At 50.4% G+C, this 18,975-nt stretch overlaps 1 protein-coding gene across 4 annotated transcripts in view; it reads right to left on the bottom strand.

The window, feature by feature from the left end:
• Positions 1-18,975, bottom strand: part of BMAL1 (basic helix-loop-helix ARNT like 1) — a 108,361-nt gene that overhangs the window by 36,886 nt on the left and 52,500 nt on the right. Inside the window, exon 3 of one of the 4 annotated variants that reach the window (XM_065943837.1) lies at positions 9,135-9,339. The exons of the other annotated variants lie outside the window; for them this stretch is intronic. The gene's annotated coding sequence lies outside the window, so the exon portion shown is untranslated. The remainder of the gene's footprint in view (positions 1-9,134; positions 9,340-18,975) is intronic. 4 annotated transcript variants of the gene reach the window in all.

Here is an 18,975-nt window from a genome sequence, read left to right as displayed (position 1 = left end):
CAGTCCCTAAGCCTTATGGATACAGCAGAGGCACAAGGATGCAAAGTCCCCAGGGTAGGGCTGCTGGGGACGGAGGTGCGCTTACCACACAGGACCCCATCTCAATCAGACCGGCATCCAGGTCCCACACTATCCTCCCAACCCCAAATGGGCGACCCAGGATCCACCCTGGGCATAAGCTCCTCTCCTTCCAACACCCCAGGGCCCCCGCTTGGCCTTTGGATAGCAGGGTCCAGCCACTTCCCTCCATCCGGGCTGCTCCCTGCTCCAGCGTTGCCCTCTCTTCACTGTGGTAAAAGACAGGACGACCCCTTGCTTAAAACATTTCAACAGCTTCACTGCTCGCCCAGGCCCTCCAGATAAAACCCCAAACACCTAGCAGGCAACACCAGGCCTCGGCAATGGGCTTGCTTACTCCCCAGCCCAAGCGTGCGCATTCGCTGCCTGAGGCCCCAGGCCACTGAAATACTTCAGTTCCCAAGAGCACGAGGCCTCAGCTGCGTCCACTTGGTTTTGCAGGGAGCAGGCATGGCTCCCTCTGCCCACTCGGTCACCTGGTGAACTCCTGCGTGCCTTTCAACTGCCCTCAGGTGTCCCCTCAGGCAAGCCTTCGGCTCTCCCGGCTGCCGACCCTTCCCCTCACCCGCTGCGGCCCCGCCCCGCGCCGTCCCGGCCGCCCCGCCCCGCCCGGCCCCGCCCCCTGCACCTGGATCTCAGGGTTCCGCGTCTCCCAATACCATGTCTCTCGTTTTCTCTTTCCCCTACATCCCTGAAATTTAGATAGAGGTCCTCAGTACCAAACGCCCCACGAATTCTCATTTTGATCATTTTTTACCAATGCTCAGATTTCCTTTATAGAAATCATAAATGCTGATAAACATTTTAGCACTCTGTTTTGCAAAATCTAAACCGTATTTCTTATATGCTTGGACAAGGAAGCTGAATCAGTTGTGACAAATATTTTTGGGAAAACTGTTTTCTCTCCAGGAAGGTGTTCTTAGATATAAGACAATAAAGGAAACAACAAAAGAGACAAAAACCTTTTCTGTGCTAATTACCTCTTAAAAGAGGTTTGAGCCAAGGAAGGGGGCCCCCAGAGACCAAAGGTACCTGGGAGGGGGGGACCCCAGCTGAGCGGGGGTTGGGCCAGCCCTGGTGCTGTCATCCAAGTGACACATAGTGAAGATGCTCTGGGGAGAGCCCGGCCCTGGTCCTAGAGTGGGTGTCACATCTGTGCCCACCTCTGAGCTAGAGATTTCCAAAGGTGGGAGGGAGGCTCTCTGGGTGGCCAGAGAAAGCCAGGCATGAAGGGGCCTGGGAAGTGTGCCTGGGAAGAGCTTGGGGGCCCCCCGTCCCACCTCAGTCCCCTGGTGGTCCTCGGAGCACAGGAAGAAGATTCTCTGTGGCTCCACACAAAGGAACAAGGGGGCTGGAAGAGGCGGGTATGTCAACCACTGTTAGATGCCTGCTCCTTCGAGCACAGCCGGTGAGGCTAACCACCCCTTAAGGAGCCCCCTCACACACACCGTCCACAGCATGATGGCCACCGGGAGCCCTCCAATCACAGACCAGGCATCTCTCAGCTTGCCCTGCCTCTCCCTGCCCCAGCACCCCGGAATGACAAGAAGAGAAAGCGAAGTGTGTGGATTGTACTAAGGTTCAAACCTATCGCTGCTGCTCTGTGTGGGGAGTCGGCAGGCTGCCCCATGTCAGGCCCGGCCAAGTGACTCTCCCGGACAGATGAACGTGAGTGGAGGGGACAGCGGCAGCCTTTGAACTGGCCCTGACCAACTGCCCCCTTACCAAGGGATCAGCGACTGCCAGATAGAGACTCCCCTTTTAGCCAAGGTCTCGGATAGATGGTTGTTCCAGCAAGAAGCAAACCTAAGCCACTCTAAGCCCCTGAGATGTTGAGGTAGTCTTCTACTAGGGTGACCAGCTCTTCTGTTTGCCTCCAACCTTCCTGTTTGAGCACTGGAAATCCTGCATGCCAGGAAACCCCTTTGTCCCAGACAAACCAGGAGGGCAGGCCCCCTGCTTCTCTCCGCTGTATCACTCATCCTAAGCTGACCGACAGTGGCAGGAAGAAGGAAAAACTGACTCCGATCCTGGAGCCACAGACCAAGCCTGACCTGGGAGGAGGGAGAGGGAACAGTGCAGGCCACACTGGCAGAGTCTAATCTTCACAGTAACCTATCTGTTCCTCGTGGTCATTTCCAGGTAAGGAACTCGGCATTGAAGAGGTAAAGACATCTTGCCTAAGATGACACAGTTAACAGGTGGGACTGAAATCCATGTGTGTCTGGCTCACTGGTGGTTCTTCTTTCTTCTGCCACATCACTGTCCATCCAGCCCCCAAAGCCATCCCCACAATGGAAAATACAAACAGCCCAAAACGAGCACTCCTGGAGAAGGTATCAGGGAAGCAATGAGAAGACGCAATCCTGGTTCAGGAAAGCTACAGACACTGTCTCTGGGCTTCCTGGCAGCCAGGGCAGAGAGGGTTACCAAAGAGGGTACCTCTCTGGGAGACCGTGGGACCTGAGCAATGCTATGCCAGATGGCTCTGGGAAAATAAGCTTTGCGAAGGGACTTCTTTGCGAAGGCTTCTCCCTTTATAAAACAGGACCCTAGTAAAAGCATGTCCCCCTCCTGCCCCCACCTGCAAGTGTAACAGCTGGATGGAGCTCTATTGACACCACTTTTTGAAGACCCAGATGTCACTGGGGTACTGGTTTTCCATGATGTGGCTTAATAAAAGGGTTTGGCTTAGGAAAATATGGACGATAGTGGATCAACACCCTTGCTTACCCTTGTCTAGTCAGCTGCGTGCTCACTGATGGACTTCCTCACAAAACCCCCAGCTCCCTGCAAGGACCCCTGTGTGGCCACCTCTGCCTCCCCACAACCTACAAGGAGCTGGCCCTGGACACAGCACCTGCTCCAATTCTCCATCATATTCTCGACTTGAGGTTTCCTGTGGGGAGGAATGTGGAGTTACTCTGGTCTGTTCCTATGGTGGTGGCCTTTGAGCAGAGATGACAGACTGAAGCGTCTCTGGTCCCCACTGCAAATCCCTCTGAGACCCTCTGGTTATTCTGACAGCTTGTAGGGAGTTTGGTTGCCTTCCTTTGCAACAGATGGATTTAGCGATCATTCAGCCACGAAACCAGGTGCCTCAAGTCTAAGGTAACAGGGGCTTGCACCAGTATCAAGCATTTCTTCAGCCCAAGTGGAAGCCAGGGAACTTGGACGCAGAGGGGAATGTTTGAGATCACCTCGATCTTGATCACTGCAATAGGCAGCGCCCTGCCTGCAGGCGTGCAGCACCCTACGCAATGTCAGGATGCACCTTCACTTCTGTTAATGGCAGAGATTTGCAGAGCATTTACCCTAAATTTCCAGCAGGTGGCAGTCAAGTGTCTTGAGGAAGGAGTGCCTTTTTTTCTAGCTGTGGGGCGCAATGTAGGTTAAGTATAGGAGCAGAACAGAGGAGAAAACGATTAGCCTTATTTGATGGTGTGTGAGGGGTAATGGAAGGAGGAGGGACCAGGGAGGAGGTGAGTCTTGAACCAGGTGTTGTAGATGTTTGCTTGGCAGGTTGGATAGTTGGAATGATGTTCTGAGCAGAGGAGAGTGTATTTGCAGTGGCTGTCAGGGGCCTGGGGAGAACCCCGTTTGTGGCACTTGTGTACCCAGTCCTGCTGGAAGCTTTAGATCCTGAAATCAAACAAAAATCAAGGAGCTTGCACTTGGAACTATGGGACTTGAAGGGCCTGTTGAGAGGGTCTCACAAGAGGCAGGGGATGTGAATGCTGGATTAGGTTGTAAACAAGGCTGGTCGATGTGGAAAAGATCCCCAACACCATGGACAGAGGAAAAACTGCAGCATTCCAGTCTTGGAGGCCTACTGAGGGCTGTGAGATTCTGCGATCTAATTAAGAGGCACAATACAGGGCATACTCCTAGTCTAGCAATGGCGCTAAGTAAATGTTTGCTGAATGAGTGATAAAAGGGATGCCTTCTTAGACCTTTGCCAAGTCTATCACCAAAGTATAGGACGGAGAACAGCCGGAGGAACAAGCTACAGATCCACAGTGCTTTCTGGGGGGACCCTTGGTCCTGGATGGGGATGCACAGACCACTAGCGGGACCAGTTTGGAGACTGGCCAATACCAGTAGACAGTTGAGACGCTGCCCAAATTGAGGTGGATCAGCATATGAAGGCAAAGCAGAGAGGTCATAAGAGAAGCGTCATAACTTTTTTTGACACTGGCTGAAGGAGAATTTTTATTTTATGTGTAGAAAAAAATGAGTGGACAGGCAGATCCAGATTACTCCTTTAACAGGTTTAATAAGAAAGACTGAAGAGTAACTTGGAGTCTCAGGAATGACCAATCTCCCTGTAAGTACCCATGAATCTCCTGAAAAGGGAATGGATATTCCTTAGTGCCTTCGATGCACCAGGCCCTTTATGACATGGTGGTTTGGAGCATGCTCTCTGCTGGGGGGTGACGGTTAGGGTTCAAATCCTGACTCCAGCAGGCATCAGTGCCTGGGATGTAAATCTCATACACACGACCCTTAATTTGGTGTGTCATAGCCTCCTGACCTGGGAGATATGGATGACAATATATCCTGCCTCAGAGCTGTGGTGAAGATGAAAAGAGAGGCAGAAAGTGCTTAGTCAGATGTGCAGACCCAGAGCACGCCTTGCCTCCCCACACATTGAACATCTCCCCTAGGCCCTCCACTGGGCACCTGGGTGCAGAGGAGAACGAGGCCTGGATCTTTCTGGGGGAAGCAGCACGTGTGAGCCCCCCAGTGGCTTCGAATTCCATTGTATCTGACACATGATAAGCCCTCCACGTGGAAACTATCAGTATTTTCTCATTTAACCACCACAGCAGCCCTGTTAGGTGGCTAATGTTCTCCCATTTTAAAAATGAGAAAGCTAAGTTTCAGAGAGGCGCTTAGGTAACCTGAGCAAAGTCAGAAATTATACAGGAAGGTAGATGTAAACCCAGGTCAGTCCTATCTAAAGCCCACAGTCTTTCCACTATGTAGCATGGACTCCATGCAAAATAAGAAGTGGGCACATTCCAGAGTATGCAGGGATTGAACAATTCTCCATAGCAGCACTTCCCAAAGAGCTGTCGCAGAACACCGACGCTATGAGACTTAAATGCAAAGACACGGGGGGCGGGGGGGCAACCCATGGTCAAAGCAGCATGGGGAATTCTGTTTAAAGGCTGGGTTTCTCCTCTGCAGGGCTTCTTAAACACGGCCTTGAAGAGGGCGACGGTGGGGAAGCAGCAGGGTCTCCATCTCCTCACAGGCGCTGGTCCCCACGCCTTCCTGCACCCAGCATCTACTGGAGCTAAATGGGAGCTTGGGTGGGGCACGCTTGCTCTGCAGGATCACTCAGGATGCAGCAGTCCTGCTTTCCCCGCCTTCCCTGCCCACTTCCATGCCAGAAGGTGCCTGGCATGGCTTTGTCAGCTTCTCGGCTCCTCTGAGAAAATCCTGATGTCTGAGGTCTCTGTCCCCCCTGTCCCCGGCCACCTCCTCCGCCCAGGGCATGCCCTCTGCCCCATGTGTCCTCTGCCTCTCAGCACCCACAGTGCATTCAGCTCCCCCGCCAGCCGAGACCCAGGATTTCTCTGCACTGCCTGGAGGATGACAATGGGATCTGAAGCTTCTGGGGGGCTCACATGGGCTGCCTCCCTCAGAAAGATCCAGGCCTCATTCACCTCTGCACCCAGGTGCCCCGTGTAGGGCCTGGGGGAGATGCTCAATGTCTGGGGAGGCAGGGCGTGCTCTGGGTCCACACATCCTGGCTGCTCTGTACTGTCAGTTCTGGGAGGCAGCCTCCTGAGGGCAAAGCTCTCCTCCTGACCTTTAGCCCCGACACACCCCTGCATTTAATGATGGCACAAGGATAACCTCTCCCGCCCCCCACCAAAAAGGATCATTAACCAAAGACGCATTGGCCTGGCTTCAAGTTGTTGTTGTCTCTTTTCCTTCCTGCCCCCGCCCCCCGCCCCCACCCTGCTTCTTTTTCCTTTTTTATAAATGCTACAGACTAAGAGAATGTAGCTTGGCCCTAAAGACTCAGGGAAAGAACACTCTTTCCACCAAAGAACCTGCTGCCTGATGTTGGAAAAAAAATTATGGAAAACACCTATATCTTGTTCTAAAGGAAACAAAAGGATGCATTGCTGTTATTTGGTGATAAAGAGAAGGAGGGGCTTCCCAGGGAGCGCTAGTGATAAAGAACCCCCTATACCAATGCAGGAGGTGGGGGTTTGATCCCTGGGTGGGGAAGATCCCCTGCAGGAGGGCATGGCAACCCACTCCAGTATTCTTGCCTGGAGAATCCCATGGACAGAGGAGCCTGCTGGGCTACAGTCCATGGGGTCACGAAGAGTCGGACATGACTGAAGTGACTTAGCACACACACAAAGAGAAGGATGCTGGTGTTGAGGGGAAGCAGAAGCAAAGATGGGGCACTGAGCAATATTATAGGGAACAGCCTTCACCTTTTTGCCTTGGCAGAGAGCAAGGCCAACTGCAAGTGGGGAAGGACCTGAGGACTGGCCGGGGAGGGCTGTGTGGTGGATGCAGGGCAGCAGAGCTCCCTGGTGGGCAAGGCCGTGCGGTGCGCATTTATCCACAGATGCTCAACCACGCCTGTCACCTCCCCCGCTCCCCAAGCTGGAACAGAGGAAGAGCCAGGGTTCCCCTCCTGCAGAGCATCAGGCAGGGGGGTGGACAAACAGGGGATGGCATGATGGGGACAAGAAGAGAGGACAGGGCAGTGGTCAGTCCTCTGAAGCCAGACAGCCTGGGTTCAATCCCAGTCCTGCTGCTGACTAGCTGTGTCCTGGGCCAGTTCCATGACCTCTGGGAGTGTGGTCTCCTCGCCTGTAAGAGGAGGATTCCTCTTCCCAGATTGAATGAGGCCAATGCACTAAAAGCACTTAGGATGCCTGTTGGATTAACTGTGGTTACTGAAGAGATGAGCTGTGAGGTGAGACCAGGAGCAGAAGGCCGGGGGCTGGGCATAAGTTTGGAGGTCATAGACAGCAAGCTTGGACTGCAAATCTGGGGTGAAGGAGCGCAGAAACGGTGGGAGTGGAAGCTGCTGGGGGAGAGGGTAGGGCCTGGCCAGTGGATAAGCTCCGGGAGTAGGAGGGAGAGGATGAAGGTGACAGGACCTGGGAGTGGGGCTGGACAACACGCCGGAGGACCGCGTGCTGCAGTGGGTGGCACAGAGAGCACCTCTGAATCTGAAACCGGGGATGCTACTTTGAGAGTCCATCCCTTTTGTCCTACAGCCAGTGAAACTAAAATCAGAAAAATAACTGCCAAGGGAAGCTGGGAAGATGATAACAAGAAAACCAGATCAACAGGTAGTAATAACAAAACTGTAGAGTTACCAGAAAGATGAGATGGTGAGAGCAAAGAACGATGACGTGCCTGCAGAGATGGGGATACAGGGCAAGGGGGGCCAGCCGCTGACAGTGCTACCAGAACCAGGATGCACGGTGGGGAAGTGGGGGGACAGCTGGCTCGGAGGGGTCCAGGGACACTGTCCCGCCCGCTGCAGGGTTGGGCTGATGGGGAAGGAGGGCTCAGACGGCCCCAAAGCCCCAAAGCAATGCATCCAACGGAACTTACTAGGCACCCCTATGTGCCAGGTAATTGCTACAGTGAAAGAACTGGTAATCGGAGTAAATTTCCACCACAAATTCCAATTCGGGACAGTTTTGTAATGATGAAGACACTATGCGTGTGTGGTCCCACAATCCTTCACGAATCTTTCAGCAGATATTCACTGAAAGCACCCAGGTGCCAGGCACTGCTCCACAGCAGGGCTGGGGTGGGGGACACAGACCCTTGTCCTCCTCTCATATGCATTGTGTGACCAGGGCCAGCAGAGGGATAAGGAAGTAAATGATGCTGGGAGATGGGAAGTGCTGGGGAGGAAAGTCAGCCACGAGAGCAGGAGGAGCACTGGGGAGGAAGGTGGGAGACAAGGGGAGCCAGAGGATAAGCAAGGAGTGTTCCAGGAGAGAGAGGAACCAGTGCAGAGGGCTGTGGTGGAAGCCACAGGGTGGCTGGGCGGACCCCCGTAAGGACCTTGGCTTTGACTCTGAGTGAAACAGGATGGATTGACCCACTTGGGATTTAAGTCTGGCTGTGGGGTTCAGAGGCGAGGTGGGGATTGGGGACCCTATGGGAGAGGTGCTGTGCATACACCCATGCACAGTGATGGAGGAGCTGTGTGTGTGTGTGTGTGTGTGTGTGTGTGTGTGCACGTGCATGTGTGGCTGAGTGTATATGGCGAGTGTGTGTGTGTGTGTGTGTGTGTGTGTGTGTGATAAAGGTAGCAGCATCATCAGTGAAGGCCAGTGTGTGGCTATGAGTGTATATGGCGGGTGTGTGTGTGTGTGTGTGTGTGTGTGTGTGAGATAAAGGTAGCAGCATCACCAGTGAAGGCCAGTGTGTGGCTGTGAGTGTATATGGCGGGTGTGTGTGTGTGTGTGTGTGTGTGAGATAACGGTAGCAGCATCACCAGTGAAGGCGGGGGGGTAGGGTGGGGGTATGTGTGGGTGTGTGTGGGTGTGTGTGGGTGTGTGTGTGATAAAGGTAGCAGCATCACCAGTGAAGGCAGGGGGGTAGGGTGGGGGGGTGTGTGGGTGTGTGTGGGTGTGTGTGGGTGTGTGTGTGATAAAGGTAGCAGCATCACCAGTGAAGGCCAGTATGTGGCTATGAGTGTATATGGCGGGCGGGTGTGTGTGTGTGTGTGTGTGTGTGTGTGTGTGTGTGTGTGTGTGTGTGTGTGTGTGCGGGTGTGTGTGTGTGTGTGTGTGTGTGTGTGTGTGTGAGATAAAGGTAGCAGCATCACCAGTGAAGGCCAGTGTGTGGCTGTGAGTGTATATGGCGGGTGTGTGTGTGTGTGTGTGAGATAACGGTAGCAGCATCACCAGTGAAGGCGGGGGGGTAGGGTGGGGGGGTAGGGTGTGGGTGTGTGTGGGTGTGTGTGTGATAAAGGTAGCAGCATCACCAGTGAAGGCCAGTGAGGAAACATCTAGAACAGTGAACAGTCTGGGGAAAAGATGACATACCTCAGGCGCGGTCTGAGGAGTGACTGAAAGAATTCAAGGTATATTTTCAGGCAGGCGGTGCGGATGAACGGGATGTGAGGTCTGAGAGGAGCTGGGGCTGGGTGGCCATGGTGGGGTGGTGAGAAGCTGCTGAGTGCTGGATATACGTTGAGGGAACAGCCGGTGGGGTTTCACATCTTTTCCTGGCGTGAGGGCTGTAGCCTGTCTGTGAACAGAACAAAGGACCCCAGCCCAGGGGGCCAGTGGGAGAGAAGATCCCCCCTGAACTCCCCCTGCTGGGCCGCATGCCCATGTGACGGCTGGAGGAAGAGAAGCCTTCCTGTGGTCCACCTAGCGGGGCAGGAGCAGATGGTCGGGGACGTTGAGTGGGAGGTCTGCATCACAGACTGCGCTGTGGTCCACGTACCTGCCGCCCGCCTTCCTGAAGCAGCGCCCACCTCCCATTGACTGAGCGTCACACATGCTGAGGACGGTGCTAGCCCTTACCCAGCTCATGTGGGCCTCACGGCCTTCTGGGGAAGGTATTATGATCACCATTATGTAAAAAGATGGTATGGAGGCTCAGAGAGGTGTAGCAACTTGTCAAAAATCACACAGCCAGAATGGGGGATCAAAGACAGAACCCCGATGTGCCCAGCTCCTGGAGCTGGAACTGCATACACTTTGTTGCTGCAGAGACTCAGCAAAGAAAAGCAAAAGTGATATCCCACAGAGGAGGAAGAGGGCAGGGCTGGCTCTCACCCACCCGCCTCCCGCCTCCGGTTCAAGGATGCCCAAACGGGTCACAAGGCTGTGAATTGACCACAGTGCTGGGGGCACGGCTGGTGTGTTTAACTGGTTAAACAGTAAATCAGATGGTCCTTCCTGTTCCAGTTTGGAATGCCTGGGAACCTTTCTGAAATGCACTTGTCCACTTGCCTGCCCTGGCAAACACAGTTTGAGGGAGACGATTTAATTGTATGATGAATGCCAAGGCCTCCTGCCAGTGCCCCAGATCTCAGGTGTTCCTCTGAGTGTTTCCTGACCCCAGGAATAACCCTGCAAGCTCCTCCTTTAACTAAAATGGAATCTGCTTGTTTTCTTTCACTGGTCTCTTTCCTACACAAGGAATAAACAAAATTTCAGCAATTTCAGTTTCATTTTTCTGAGCCTTAGCAACAGCAAGTGAGAGTTACACGTCTAAGAATCTCAAACAACGTGAGTTGTAGAGCTCAAGATACTTTTTCTGAGAAAAATATTCAGTGTGAGAATCACAACAAAAATGACGACACAAAAACTAGCAGTAGAAACCACGCACTGGGCTTTTATTTTGTGCCAGGCAGTGTTTTTCCATCTAGTTCTCAATTAGAAGTAACTAATCTCAGAGATTATGTGCAGAGTACATCATGAGAAATGCTGGGCTGGAAGAAGCACAAGCTGGAATTAAGATTGCCGGGAGAAATATCAATAACCTCAGATATGCAGATGACACCACCCTTATGGCAGAAAGTGATGAAGAACTAAAGAGTCTCTTGATGAAAGTGAAAGAGGAGAGTGAAAAAGTTGGCTTAAAGCTCACTATTCAGAAAACTAAGATCATGGCATCTGTTCCCATCACTTCATGGGAAATAAGATGGGGAGACAGTGGAAACAGTGTCAGACTTTAGTTTTTGGGGCTCCAAAATCACTGCAGATGGTGACTGCAGCCATGAAATTAAAAGACGCTTACTCCTTGGAAGGAAAGTTATGACCAACCTAGATAGCATATTAAAAAGCAGAGAGATTATTTTGCCAACAAAGGTCCGTCTGGTCAAGTCTATGGTTTTTCCAGTGGTCATGTATGGATGTGAGAGTTGGACTGTGAAGAAAGCTGAGCGCCGAAAAATTGATGCTTTTGAACTGTGGTGTTGGAGAAGACTCTTAAGAGTCCCCTGGACTGCAAGGGGATCCAACCAGTCCATCCTGAAGGAGATAAGTCCTGGGTATTCATTGGAAGGACTGATGCTGAAGCTGAAACTCCAATACTTTGGCCCCCTCATGCGAAGAGTTGACTCATTGGAAAAGACCCTGATGCTGGGAGGGATTGGGGGCAGGAGGAGAAGGGGACAATAGAGGATGAGATGGCTGGATGGCATCACCAACTCGATGGGCATGAGTTTGAGTAAACTCCAGGAGTTTGTGATGGACAGGGAGGCCTGGCGTGCTGTGATTCATGGGGACTCAAAAGAGTCGGATACCACTGAGCGACTGAACTAAACTGAATCTCAGAGAGGTCAAGTAAACTGCCTGTCAACTCTGAGCACATGAGCGGGAAAGTCAGGATTCAAACTCAGGGTCATCTGACTCCAGAGCTCTGTGGCAGGTAAAGAAATATTATCCTTTCTGAATTAAGTGAAACAAAACAAAAATAAAACCTGCTGTAAATCAATGAAAAGGCAATCACCTCAGTGGAAAAATAAAGCACGTGAATAGGTAATTTGCAAAATTTGTACAGTCCATTTGTTCAGGCAGAGGTCACAAAACAAAAACAAACTTGGAGGCCTGCCTGGTTTTCCTTTCTGAAAAATCTACACATAGATGGTAATACACACACACACACAGTTGGGAGGGATGAAAAACACAGAGATGGCCAAGTTGAAAAAAGATGATAAAAACTGTGTTTTAGACTCTATATATTTTCTAAAAGGGCCAGGGGAGACATCAAAACACTTTATTTCTCTGACAAGGGATGCAGTTAAATTCTGACTTCTATTACATATCCTTACGTAAAAGGACCTTTATAAGTGAAACCATTTCTTTTTATTTCAAGTCTATCCTAAGGTTTCTCCAGCTGATTTATAAGCTCACACACACACATATATATACACACACACACACACTCCCCCTCTCTCTCATACTTTCAAAGACTCAATACAGATATTTTTAATATTCTTTTCATTCACTTGAAATAAAATTTGTAAATCATATAACCTATCAACACTTACAATTTCAAGACAATCAACATGGCTGTAATACAAAGAAGAAGAAAAATAAAGTTAGTTAAAATAAAATAATACATCCATCAATATGCAGAGGTTGGGCACAGCTACTCTCCAGACACAGTGAAAGATGTAATAAGATGCTTGTAGCTATTTATAGCAAATAGGTAAACCTCATATACTTCGGTGCTTGTGTTCCTGGAAAATTCAGTATATATTAAAAACATGCAAAATGTATTTTTGTTTATATGTAAAATGAAGTCAGATTCCAGGCCCAGGTCACTACATACAGTTTCGCCTACACGCATGCCCTCTGAACTTTAGGAAGCTGGGTAGGATGCCGGAGAGTTCTTTGTTCTCCATGTGCTAATCCAGCATCTCTGCTGCCCTGCCCCACCCAGCGAAAGCCCTGACCCCCACAGTGAGCCCACCCACCCCACACATTCCCAATATGTCCTATAGGGGGCGCAATGCACCCATTCAGAACAAGTATGTTTCAACTCTTTCCTGCAAAGAGAAGGGTCAAAGAGAGGGTAAGAAGAAAAAAAAAGAGGGGGTAAGATTTACTCAAAGCCATATAAGAAATCAACAGCAGAGTAGATGGAGGAGAAGAAAGGGGATTGTTATAATATTTATAAAGTGCTAAACACTGTGCCAGATGCCTTTTGTTACGCCATCGAGGATCTCATCTAATCCTCCTCCTGCCCTGCAGGGTTAGTTCTTTTATTGCCCCCCGTTTTCAGACAGAGACACTACGTTTCAGGGAGGCTAGGCCACTGGTCAGGGCCCCGTTTTTGGTAACTACAGAACCAGATTTTATCGAGTCCTGTTTCTATTGCTTCAAGCTGCTCTCCTTCCAGATTTCTGGGTCCAGACCTCAGAAATCAAGTCCCTCACTTTGCCACTTATCTCTAAAAAATAGTAACCAGGATGCATGCAATCTGAAAAAATAACTGACGAAGAGAAAGATGGTTCAAGCCCCATTTCCCTGTGTGACCACCACCTGGAGCAGGAAAGCCCAGGGACTCATGAGCACAGGAAGCAGACTCTTGATGAATCACCTTTTCCTGGACTTTTGGGGCAACCTGGCCTGAGCACTGGGGTCAGGGCAGGGTGACTGTTGTGGATGCAGGCTGGGTCTTGGGGCTGGGTAGGATGGTTACTGCCCCAGAAGACCCCACACCCCCACCATCCCACTCCATGCCTCACAAGACAATAGGCAGCCGAAGGCTTGGGGCCCATGATAGCAAAGCAGGAAGGTCCAGACAGTGAACAAGGGCTTGGTCACCAAACCTCGAGGTATCAGGTGTGGGAAATGGTCTGAAACACCCACTGCAGCTTCATGGCACATCTGCTTTTGCTCATTTAACCCTACAAGAAGCATCCTTAGGAAAAGCACTGCTACCTCTATCTTACAGAAGAGGAAACAGAAACCACAGTGGCATGTACCTCGTCACACAGCTCGGGGACACAGCACTCAAGTCCAGTTCGGACTGGCCTTGACACACTCTTTCTCATCTCCCTCACCTGCGCTTCCCAAACCCTTCCTGATGCATGCATTTCAGGAAAATGTATATTTGGCACCTGCCATCCCAGCTTTGGAGGGTAGGGGGTATCGCATCTCTCCCTTCCACAACCGCTGGGGCCTTTCTGGGAGACTGAATGCTGAATTAGGAACTTGAAGCTAAGGTCCCGTCTTAGAAGTCTTAGGCACTTTTCTCTCTCTGCTTTATGGCCACCAAAATCATGATGAAGCATTCTGAACAAGAAACCTATTGCATTTGACTTCATGTGCAGGAAAAGAAAATACTAAGAGCACACATTTGCCACCCTGATCAAAACCCACTGCACCATGAACTCTGCAGGGTCTGGCAGAGTTTGGATGAACCCATTTGTTGGTGACAAGACAAAGGCCTCTGGACTGCAGTAGTTCTGTCAAAACAAATTCTGAGGATGTTTCATAGGAAATGGTTCAACTCAGGCTCCCTCCAAATGATTCCTTGCAAAATCAGTCAAAGTAGGGGCCGGTCCCAATCTAATGCATCATGGGCTTACTTCCAATGCTATGGCTATAAGACAGTACAGCGCTATGGCTGTGAGATAGTGTGGCCCCACATCTTAGGGCATGGGCGCTGGAGCCAGACCACCCAGCTGCAGTCTTCACCCCACCACTTCCTTGTGTGATTCTGGGCAACATTTGACCTCTGCTCCTCAGGTTCCTCGTTGGCAAAATGCAGATAGTGACAGTACCCACCTCATAGGTGACTGTGAGTAGTAAGAAAATTCATGTAAGGAGCATAGCACAGCACCTGGCCCGTGAAAATCACTCAATGAATGTCGCCAATCGCTACTATTAATATGGACTGCCATGTTGCACAAGGGCAGCGGAAGGTGCTGGAGAACACAGACACTGGGGAGGGAGATGAGAGGCTGGGGGGAGAGAGGAAGGGGGCCTGTGAGCACGAATTCCAAATTCTACCACGGCCCACCTATGGACCTTTGTTCTGTGTTGCTCCAAAGGGCAGAACTAGGTCAACGAGGAAACAGTGCCAAGAGGCAGATCTGGATTAGAATAAAGAAGGATTTCCTAACAGGCGAACATACCCATAACGGGGGGAGCAGGAGGCTGGGCGTGTGGGCGCCCGAGGGGACCAGGGCCTGTCCTGATCAGCACAAATGGGGTCTTCCTGCACAGGAGGGTGGCCACAGGAAGTGACCCCTGGATGCCCTTCCCCTGGACCATTCTGTCACTCTGACAAGGAGCAAGTAAGTGCGGATAGCCAGGGTGTGGCTCATCAGTCTGAGGATGGAGGGTGGACTTTGGACAGGTCTTAGCAATCACAACCCTCAGGACTCTCACTTGAAGCTCTCAGGACTCCAGGTGGTGGTGGCCGAGGCAGCAGGGGCTCTGACCCCAATGGCTCAGTGAACCAAAAGTGCTTCTTGAATGCCAGCTGGGCGCCTGGCACAGTGATTCAGAGAAAGCGAAATGACAGAGCTGTGGCCATGAACCATGAACACTGCCTTACTTTGGCGAATTTAAAGCTGGCATCAATTATGAATGCCATTGCTACTTGGGGGACACACAGTATGAAGCAGCCAGGCCTGCTAGTAACTCCATGGGCTGGGACTGGGACAGGAAGGCCACAGGCAACTTCCCAACCTCATCTCAGGTGAAGATTTCAGTGTCCTTTATCCCGGAACCTTTTACTGACACAGCCCTTGACCTGGGTTTACTTGGGCTCCTGGGCTGAGCTGCACACACAGAAAGACACCAGGACACGGTTAAATGCCAGGAGCAGGATGCAAGACAGAAAGGAGAGAATCTGCTCCTTGAAAATTGGTTCGGAAGTGGGACACACAGGAGACATCCACCACACTGAAATTGTGTTACCTTTATAAACTATAAAAATGAAAACTTTTATTTTATCAACCAAAATATTACTAGGTTGTATTAAAACTACAACACACATCTGAGAAAAAGTATGAACTTCTCAAATTAAAACACTTGCTCCTTGGAAGAAAAACCCAGATAGCATATTAAAAAGCAGAGACATCACTTTGCCGACAAAGGTCCATGCAATCAAAGCTATGGTTTTTCCAGTAGTCAGTCACGTATTGATGTGAGAGCTGGACCATAAAGAGGGCTGAGTTTCGAAGAATTGATGCTTTTGAACAGTGGTGCTAGAGAAGGCTCTTGGCAGTCCCTTGGACAGCAAAGAGATCAAACCAGTCAATCCTAAAGAAAGTCAATCCCAAATGTCCATTGGAAGGACTGACGCTGAAGCTGAAGCTCCAAAACTTTAGCCACCTGATGCAAAGAGCTGACTCATTGGAAAAGACTCTGACACTGGGAAAGACTGAGGACTGGAGGAGAATGGGGTGACAGAGGATGAGATAATTGGATGGCATCATCGACAAAATGGACATGAGTTTCAGCAAACTCAGGGAGGTAGTGAAGGACAGGGGAACATGGCGTGCTGCAGTCCAGGGGGTCATGAAGAGTCGGACATGACTTAGTGACTAAACAACAACAAAAACTTATCAGCTATTTTCCAGGTAGTGGAAACTGCTAATTTATACATCCTTAACTCAAAAGCAGATGAGTGGCTGTAGGTATCAAAAGATTAACAAAAGAACCCAACAAATTATGGAGGTGACACTGAGGATATTCCATGTACTGACTTTATTCTTTGCCACATGGAAATACCTGGCAACATGTTTGAGAACCACTGTCCAGAGTGGGGAGGAGCTCACTGGACAGGAAGACAGACTCTGCTCAGAGAAGTGTGTGCTCTGTAACCCGGAGGCCCAGCCTGAGTAACTCGGGGCCGGCCTGCTGTGGCCCTGATTCCTGCCCGCCCGCACAGACTCCTCAGTCCCAGCGTGTCACTGTCCTTCCCTCTCCATTTGCCTTTCTGTCTGCCTGTATGTAACTCCCACTGCTTCTTCCGGCCTGTGATCTCTTCCCTCCCACTCACTCCTCTCTGTGCTGCCCGCTACAACCTCAATTGAAAATCACTGCCCTCCAGTGCTGCAAGAGGAGTCTTCCCCAGAAGCTTCCACCACCCCGCCTTCCTCAGAAAGGCTTCCTCAGCCTCCACTGTCCCCTCCCAGCCTCAGAAAGAACTAACACCCAGGGCCCACTCGGCCCAGGCATGCGCTGGGCATCAGTCCAGGGCAAGAAAGAGACACATGTTCCAGCTCCCATGCCAGCCCCAGTCCATAGTTACTGGCCGCCCAGAGAGCTACACAAAGAAGGATCCTGAGGGTCAGAGAAAAAGACCACCATGATCTGCTCTCACCCTTCTACCTGGAGGTCTGAGGGCTGAGAATAGCAGCACTCACGCACCCCCCACCCCCCGCACTGTCCCAGGATGGGGCAGAGCCTCCCACAGAACTCAGACCACCCACCCTGGCCTGCACCCCAGTCCTTCATTCCCTATGGAGTTCCCTTGAAACCTCCCCAGTGATCCACTCCCAGGCTCTCCAAAACTGCAATATTTACATTGCCTTCACTAGCGCCCACGGCTGCACCGTACTTCCCCTCCTGCAACACACAGCAAGTTTGCTGCACCTTTTCACATCAGAAACTTCACAGCATCTATAAAGCTCTGACCTACTGATTTTACCTTCGTATTGGTATCCAAACACACAGACTCCAAAGCTACCCCATTCTTAACCATCATCTCCTCCACTCACTAGCTGGTTTACCGTACATATAACTTGGTTCACTCATGCATATGATGATTATTCGACCATCTGTCTGTCTGTCTGAGACTGTGAACCCTAAAGGGCAGAAATCAGATCTGTTTAATTCATTAGCTTCAAGCTCAGTAGAGCAGAAACCATCAGAGAAAAGGGTAGGGACTGTGGCCTCAGGGCAGCTCTGCGGCGACGCACCATGGGGCCCAAGTCACTCTGCTCTCTGAGCCTCAGCTTCCCCAACTACAATAAGATGTACTTGAACTAGAGGGTCTCTGAAGTCTCATCCAGTTCTGATGCTCTAGGAAGCCAAAAGGCACTGGAGTCACATCGTTTCATGACATATGTGGGTAATATTTACTCAGGGTAGGGCTCAGCAGGATACCACAATATAGCTCCCCTAAAAAGCGTGGATCCACCATCACAACGACTGAACAGCCCTACAGTGGATATTTAGTGCGGTGGAGTATATGCTTGGATGGCTAAGTATGATGGACAATGAAGAGTGATTTTTATTTCCCTTTGAGAACATAAGTACACTATCCTATATTTATATCCTCCATCTCCTAATTTAGACAGCGTAGAACTTCTGATCAGCACTCACTTGCCAATAACTTCCCTCTACATCTAAATGAAGAACAGGAGTCATATAAGTTCACAGATTGAATGGATGGTTGATTTACAAAGCCCTTAAAACGTGGCTGCAGGCCGATGCTGGCAACCCCATAATTAGATATGGCATACTCTGCGATGATGTATTTTTTTACTGTTTTTTAATAACTCAGTTCTCCTTCTGGGATGAGGGGAAAAATGGAATTTGTTAAAAATAAATTGAGATTTAGTGGCTTTTGAGCCTTCTGCTGCTTGTTGCTCACAATACTCTATAAATAAATGAAGCCCTGCCCTATAGTGCACTGTAAACACCCACAGACACTCGGAGCCAAATTCTTCCAATTATGACCCTGTGCCAGTTGCCAAGCTACTGCAAGGACCCACTTGAAAGGCGGCCATCTAGGCCATTTCCTGATTAAGCTGCCCAGTAGCAAGGAATCAAGGCCTGCTGCTTTGGCATCATATCTGGTCGCAAAGAATTGCTCAGTGTTCCTGAAATTAAACCTTTTCCTTGTGATCGAATTACCATTCAGAGGTAAGAGAAAAACTAACTACCCATCCGTCCATCCATCTGCCTGGGTCATGTGTGTGGTTAAGATCCTGGGCTGTCACATGTTGGACTTAAATCATCAACAGAAGTGCGTTCACAATGGTGTCTTTAATTATACTGAGCAAATCAAGGTCAAACAAAAGTAGGTTAGCAATGAATCTGACAGGTGAGTCAGAGGCAGCCTGCCCTTCTGCTCAACAGCTTCCTTCGCCAGTCAGTTTGGGTCACTGTTGCCCAAGATAGAGGCTGAACAGTCATTTAAAAAATGCATACTACGGCACTTCCCTGGTGGTCCAGAGGCTGGGATTCTGTGCTTCCAATGCAGTGGGAGTGGGTTCAGCCCCTGGTCACGGAACTAAGATTCTACATACCATGCAGTGAAGCCAAAAAGTAAATTAAATATGAAAAAAAAATCAACAACATTTTTTAAAAAGGCATACTACACTTGAGAGGGGTGATGCGGTGGACATGGGAGGTCGGGCTGATGGCCCTGTGGTCCAACATACAAGTTGGGGTG

The sequence above is a fragment of the Muntiacus reevesi genome, chromosome 9 (genome assembly GCF_963930625.1).
Source record: "Muntiacus reevesi chromosome 9, mMunRee1.1, whole genome shotgun sequence".
Classification (NCBI taxonomy): domain Eukaryota; kingdom Metazoa; phylum Chordata; class Mammalia; order Artiodactyla; family Cervidae; genus Muntiacus; species Muntiacus reevesi.
The sequence above is the reverse complement of the archived record's forward strand: the minus strand, read 5'-3'. Positions and strand labels throughout refer to the sequence as shown.